Source organism: Plectropomus leopardus, chromosome 1 (assembly GCF_026936395.1).
Source record: "Plectropomus leopardus strain MGB_pleo_1.0 chromosome 1, ASM2693639v1, whole genome shotgun sequence".
NCBI lineage: Eukaryota > Metazoa > Chordata > Actinopteri > Perciformes > Serranidae > Plectropomus > Plectropomus leopardus.
In genome coordinates this window covers 570,276-577,500 of record NC_142176.1, presented here as the reverse complement: position 1 = coordinate 577,500, position 7,225 = coordinate 570,276, and positions in this window count along the sequence as shown.

Below are 7,225 nucleotides of genomic sequence, written 5' to 3'. Positions count from 1 at the left end.
TAAAATAGAAATACAATAGTAAACAATTAGCACTCATATGTAAACATTTCAAACTAAAGGTATGTATAATATGCTGTGTATAAAGTGTGTAAAAATGTAAATGTAAAGAAATACACTAACAGACAATTAGCACTAGTCTTTAAATATTTAAATTACAATATGAATAATGTGCTGAAGCGTCTTTTACTAAAATGCAATGTATAAAACAAAAATGTAAGTTAAAAATACAACAATATAAATATGTGCCACGCTACAATGAACCACAGTGATATGCATGAGTAAGAATAACAATAAAAATTGTTAAACAAAGCCCACATTCAAAGGCTGCACAGAGGATCGCTGTGGCTGAATTATTGCTCTAAATATTGCTTCAAAGACAGATTTGATCCCAGCTGACAGCAGCAGAGTTTCACTGCAGCCGAGAGTAAACTGGGAAATGCACAGAGGAACCAGAGACTCCAGTGATGCTGGTGACTCCAGAGACTTCAGCAACTCTACAGAATCCAGAGAGTCCAGACTCCAGAGACTTCAGTGACTCCAGAGACTTCAGCAACTCTACAGAATCCAGAGAGTCCAGACTCCAGAGACTTCAGTGACTCCAGAGACTTCAGAGACTTCAGCAACTCTAAAGAATCCAGAGAGTCCAGACTCCAGAGACTTCAGTGACTCCAGAGACTTCAGAGACTTCAGCAACTCTACAGAATCCAGAAAGTCCAGACTCCAGAGACTTCAGTGACTCCAGAGACTCCAGTGATGCTGGTGACTCCAGAGACTACAGCAACTCTACAGAATCCAGAGACTCCAGACTCCAGAGACTTCAGTGACTCCAGAGACTTCAGTGACTCCAGAGACTCCAGACTCCAGAGACTTCAGTGACTCCAGAGACTTCAGTGACTCCAGAGACTTCAGAGACTTCAGTGACTCCAGAGACTTCAGTGACTTCAGTGACTCCAGAGACTCCAGAGACTTCAGTGACTCCAGAGACTTCAGCAACTCTACAGAATCCAGAGACTCCAGAGACTTCAGTGACTCCAGAGACTTCAGAGACTCCAGAGACTCCAGAGACTTCAGAGACTCCAGAGACTTCAGTGACTCTACAGAATCCAGTGACTCCAGAGACTTCAGTGACTCTACAGAATCCAGAGAGACTTCAGAGACTCCAGAGACTTCAGAGACTCCAGAGACTTCAGTGACTCTACAGAATCCAGAGACTCCAGAGACTCCAGAGACTTCAGAGACTTCAGTGACTCTACAGAATCCAGAGACTCCAGAGACTCCAGAGACTCCAGAGACTTCAGTGACTCTACAGAATCCAGAGACTCCAGAGACTCCAGAGACTCCAGAGACTTCAGTGACTCCAGAGACTCCAGAGACTTAAGTGACTCTAGAGACTCCAGAGAATTCAGAGACTCCAGAGACTTCAGAGACTCCAGAGACTTCAGTGACTCTACAGAATCCAGAGACTCCAGAGACTCCAGAGACTCCAGAGACTTCAGTGACTCCAGAGACTCCAGAGACTTCAGAGACTTCAGTGACTCCAGAGACTTCAGTGACTCCAGAGACTCCAGAGACTTCAGAGACTTCAGAGACTCAGAGACTCCAGAGACTTCAGTGACTCTACAGAATCCAGTGACTCCAGAGACTTCAGTGACTCTACAGAATCCAGAGAGACTTCAGAGACAGAGACTCAGCAGACCAGAGACTTCAGTGACTCCAGAGACTTCAGTGACTCCAGAGACTACAGAGACTCCAGAGACTTCAGAGACTCCAGAGACTTCAGAGACTCCAGAGACTCCAGAGACTCCAGAGACTCCAGAGACTTCAGTGACTCCAGAGACTCCAGAGACTTCAGTGACTCCAGAGACTCCAGAGACTTCAGAGACTCCAGAGACTCCAGAGACTTCAGAGACTCCAGAGACTACAGAGACTCCAGAGACCCCAGAGACTTCAGTGACTCCAGAGACTTCAGAGACTCCAGAGACTTCAGTGACTCCAGAGACTCCAGAGACTTCAGTGACTCCAGAGACTCCAGAGACTTCAGTGACTCCAGAGACTTCAGAGACTTCAGAGACTCCAGAGACTCCAGAGACTTCAGTGACTCCAGAGACTCCAGAGACTTCAGTGACTCCAGAGACTTCAGAGACTCCAGAGACTTAAGTGACTCTAGAGACTCCAGAGACTTCAGAGACTCCAGAGACTCCAGAGACTTCAGTGACTCCAGAGACTTCAGAGACTTCAGTGACTCCAGAGACTTCAGTGACTCCAGAGACTCCAGAGACTTCAGTGACTCCAGAGACTCCAGAGACTTCAGTGACTCTAGAGACTCCAGAGACTTCAGAGACTCCAGAGACTTCAGAGACTCCAGAGACTCCAGAGACTTCAGTGACTCCAGAGACTCCAGAGACTCCAGAGACTTCAGAGACTCCAGAGACTTCAGTGACTCTACAGAATCCAGTGACTCCAGAGACTCCAGTGACTCTACAGAATCCAGTGACTCCAGAGACTTCAGAGACTCCAGAGACTCCAGAGACTTCAGTGACTCCAGAGACTTCAGAGACTCCAGAGACTTCAGTGACTCTACAGAATCCAGTGACTCCAGAGACTTCAGTGACTCCAGAGACTTCAGAGACTTCAGTGACTCCAGAGACTTCAGCAACTCTACAGAATCCAGTGACTCCAGAGACTTCAGCAACTCTACAGAATCCAGAGAGTCCAGGCTCCAGAGACTTCAGTGACTCCAGAGACTCCAGAGACTCCAGAGACTTCAGAGACTCCAGAGACTCCAGAGACTCCAGAGACTTCAGTGACTCCAGAGACTTCAGAGACTCCAGAGACTTCAGAGACTCCAGAGACTCCAGAGACTTCAGAGACTTCAGAGACTCCAGAGACTCCAGAGACTCCAAAGACTTCAGTGACTCTACAGAATCCAGTGACTCCAGAGACTCCAGAGACTCCAGTGACTCTACAGAATCCAGTGACTCCAGAGACTTCAGAGACTCCAGAGACTCCAGAGACTTCAGTGACTCCAGAGACTCCAGAGACTTCAGTGACTCCAGAGACTTCAGAGACTCCAGACTCCAGAGACTTCAGCAACTCTACAGAATCCAGTGACTCCAGACTCCAGAGACTCCAGAGACTTCAGCAACTCTACAGAATCCAGTGACTCCAGACTCCAAAAACTCCAGAGACTTCAGTGACTCCAGAGACTTCAGTGACTCCAGAGACTTCAGAGACTCCAGAGACTTCAGTGACTCTACAGAATCCAGTGACTCCAGAGACTTCAGTGACTCCAGAGACTTCAGAGACTCCAGAGACTTCAGTGACTCTACAGAATCCAGTGACTCCAGAGACTTCAGAGACTTCAGAGACTCCAGAGACTCCAGAGACTTCAGTGACTCCAGAGACTTCAGCAACTCTACAGAATCCAGAGACTCCAGAGACTTCAGTGACTCCAGAGACTTCAGAGACTTCAGAGACTCCAGAGACTCCAGAGACTTCAGTGACTCCAGAGACTTCAGTGACTCCAGAGACTTCAGAGACTCCAGAGACTTCAGAGACTTCAGAGACTTCAGAGACTCCAGAGACTTCAGAGACTTCAGAGACTTCAGTGACTCCAGAGACTCCAGAGACTTCAGAGACTCCAGAGACTTCAGTGACTCCAGAGACTCCAGAGACTTCAGAGACTCCAGAGACTTCAGTGACTCCAGAGACTTCAGAGACTTCAGTGACTCCAGAGACTTCAGAGACTTCAGTGACTCCAGAGACTTCAGAGACTTCAGAGACTCCAGAGACTTCAGTGACTCCAGAGACTTCAGAGACTCCAGAGACTTCAGAGACTTCAGAGACTCCAGAGACTTCAGTCATCAGATAAAGAGATGAGGTGCAGTAAAAAGTGTTTTTCCTGCAGACTGCAGGACTTTAAACCTTTAAAATCTGTGAGCAGAGAGCGACATCTGGTGGCCACAGAACTCAGAGATACTTAAACTTGTGTTTTTAATATTTGTCTTTAAAAAGTTTTAACACCAAATCGATCAGTATCTTCTCCTCCTGAGTGATTAGTTTTCAGTCATTTTCAGGATGTCAGACATTTATCAATAAATGTCAATTTATCACTTTATTTAGCTGTTTGTTCATTCAGGAGGAAAATTATCACGATAGTTGTTTTCCTGCAGTGGAGGTGTGTGTGTGTGTGTGTGTGTGTGTGTACACAGCAGGAGTGTGTGTGTGTGTGTGTGTGTGTGTATGTCTTCACATCAAGAGTGTGTGTGTGCTTGTGTGTGTGTGTGTGTGTGTGTGTGTGTGTGTGTGTGTGTGTGTGTGTGTTCACAGCAGGAGTGTGTGTGTGTGTGTGTGCGTGTGTTTACAGCAGGAGTGTGTGTGTATGTATGTGTGTGTGTGTGTGTGTTTACAGCAGGAGTGTGTGTGTGTGTGTGTGTGTGTGTGTGTGTGTGTGTGTGTGTGAGCAGCTCTGGCAGGGTGGATGACATCATGATGACATCAGCAGGGTGCATCCTGATTGGTGCAGAGCACAGTGCTGAAAAAACAGCTGAAATAAAGAATGAAAAGTAAATAAATGAGGTCGGTGTAAAATGTAGATATGAAGTCACGCAGCCTGAAATGAGCCTGTGAGACGATGCAGAGGGAAATCACTTCAAACTGAGACAAACCAAACATCCGTCCTCTGCTGCTCTCAGAACACTTCCACAAAAATTAACCCTTTGAACCCTCAGCACGTCGGTTTGATTTCCCCGAAAAGGCAACGAGGAACTTTTGTAAGAACTTTCCCACAAACTGCAAGAAATTATTAAAAGGTGACACGAAAATGAGCTGAAAATTATTTTTTTTTAAATATATAAAACTATCTATTTAATTATCATAATTTTATATTTCAAATTATGTTACAGGAAAAAAAAGTTTTTTAATACTTTTCTTTTTTCTCCTTTTTTTCAGCTTTTTTTTGGGTAATATTCTTGAAATGTATTAATTTCTTGCTAATTTTTGGGGCCATGTCTTATTAAATTGCTCATTGATGATTTCTTTGGGGGAAAACGGGAAAAAGGCAACGAGCAGCTTAACAAGAACCGTCCCGCGAACTGCAGTTAGTTTAAAAAAAAACTAACTTTAATAATTTAAGAGTAATTTTCGTTACACCTTGTTACTCATTTCTCAGTAATTTTGGGCCATTTGTTGTTGCTGACGGCCTTCACGTTTGTGAAAGAAATCAGATCAATATGTTGAGGTTTCGGAGGGCGAATGGTCCGAGCTGACTGAAGTTAAAACGTGAATAAATAAATAAATAAAGTGTGAATAAATCTCAGCAGCGACCCTGAAACTAGCTCCTCAGGTTCAGCTGGTTTAGACCCCCTGAAGCTCAGCAGCCACTCCGGTTTCAGAGCGGGGGGCTCTGAGTCAGCTGGGGGGTCAGGGTCTCAGATCTGGACCTGAACGCAGCCTCGCTCTGCTGGTTCTGCTGAGTCAGCACTTTAGTCAGCAATTTTATACATTCACTGAGGAGGCAGACATCCATCCATCATCCAATGTACATCCATCATACAACATACATACATACATCATCCAACAGACATACATCCATCATCCATCCATCATCCAACCATCATCCATCCATCCATCCATCCATCCATTCATCCATTCATCCATCCATCAACCATCATACATCCATCCATCATCCATCCATAATCATCCATCCATCACCCATACACCCACCATCCATCACCCATCCATAATCCATCCATCCATCCATTCATCCATCCATTCATTCATCGTTAATCCTTTGAAACCTGAGCAATTAGCTTGATTTCTATCAAAAACATGGGAGGAGGCAACTTATCAAGAATGGCACCTTTTACTTATTTTGGCAGTTTGTGGGACATTTCATGATTTTTCCTGTGTTTTTGAAAGAAATCAAACACATTTTCTCCGGCTTCAGGGGTTTAAATTCCTGTGGAAAGCGTCTGAAGAAAGCTGCTGTCGATCCAGGTGTTAAAGGGTTAAACATCTCTCGCTTGTGGAAAATGTTTCAGTCCAAACAGAAATTGCAGATTCCAGAAACAAAAATTTTGCACCAGCTGTTCGCTGTCTCCTCCCAAACTTCAGGAGGTCAAATATCTGCCTGAGGGCCAAATCCCACAATCCATCCAGTGTTTTTCCTCCCACAGTTTACAGCAAACTTTTCACAAGTTTTCATAAATTTGCTGTCAAAAACAATATGAATACGAGCTTCACGCAAATCCCAATAAACTGGACTCCTGGTGGCAGATCCAGGGGGTCTCTGGGAGAAAAGGGACTGGGAATCGTTTATTTTCACAGTTTAATTCACCACAGAAACGAGCCTCAGAGTGAGAAACACTCCAGAGTCGAGTCGTCAATAAACAGCAGCGATGATAAGTTTCACTTTAGTTTTCTGCTCAGCTGGAGTTAAAAACTGCTGATCTGAAACATCTGATCTGAATCTGATCAAACTACCCAAATATTTTCAGATGGAAGAGAAATCTCATCACATACGTGTCTGTGACCCGGCGTCCTGCACAGTTACTGACCTCTGATGATGAAGATGATGATGATGATGATGATGATGATGATGATGTGTGTGTGTGTGTGTGTGTGTGTGTGTGTGTGTGTGTGTGTGTGTGTGTGTGTTTTCTCTCCTGTGACTTAAGAGCAGGTAAAAAAAATATTTCTTTGTTCCTTCTGTTTTTTTAAACTTAAATAAAAAATCAAGAACTGATAAGACAGGCAGGAAATCAGTTTTTTTCTGACACTGATTCATTTACAAATTCAGCTCATTGATACAACATACAATCAATAATAAATGATTATGTATTATTATAGATTAAACTGCCAGGCAGCATATAAAGTCATTAAAATGAGCTTCACCTTCAGCTGCAACATTAAAGTGATTAACACATTAATGCATCAATAAGTATAATACAGTAATATCCTGTCATTCTGCAGAGTTATTTTACTTTTTGCAGTTAATTTGAAGTAAGGGTTTGCAGGACGTTTTAGACTTTTTACTGTACGACATTAATTGGGCAACATAAAAATATGAATGAATAAATAAATAAATAGACAGTGAATATGGTGTTTTGATGATTATACTGACTCTGCGCCGCGTTTTCCTGCAGTTTAAAGTCTCTCTGTCAGAGGAAATACAAAGTCTGTTTTACTCCAACTTCCCCTCTTCACACTGCGCGCGTCACCTGTG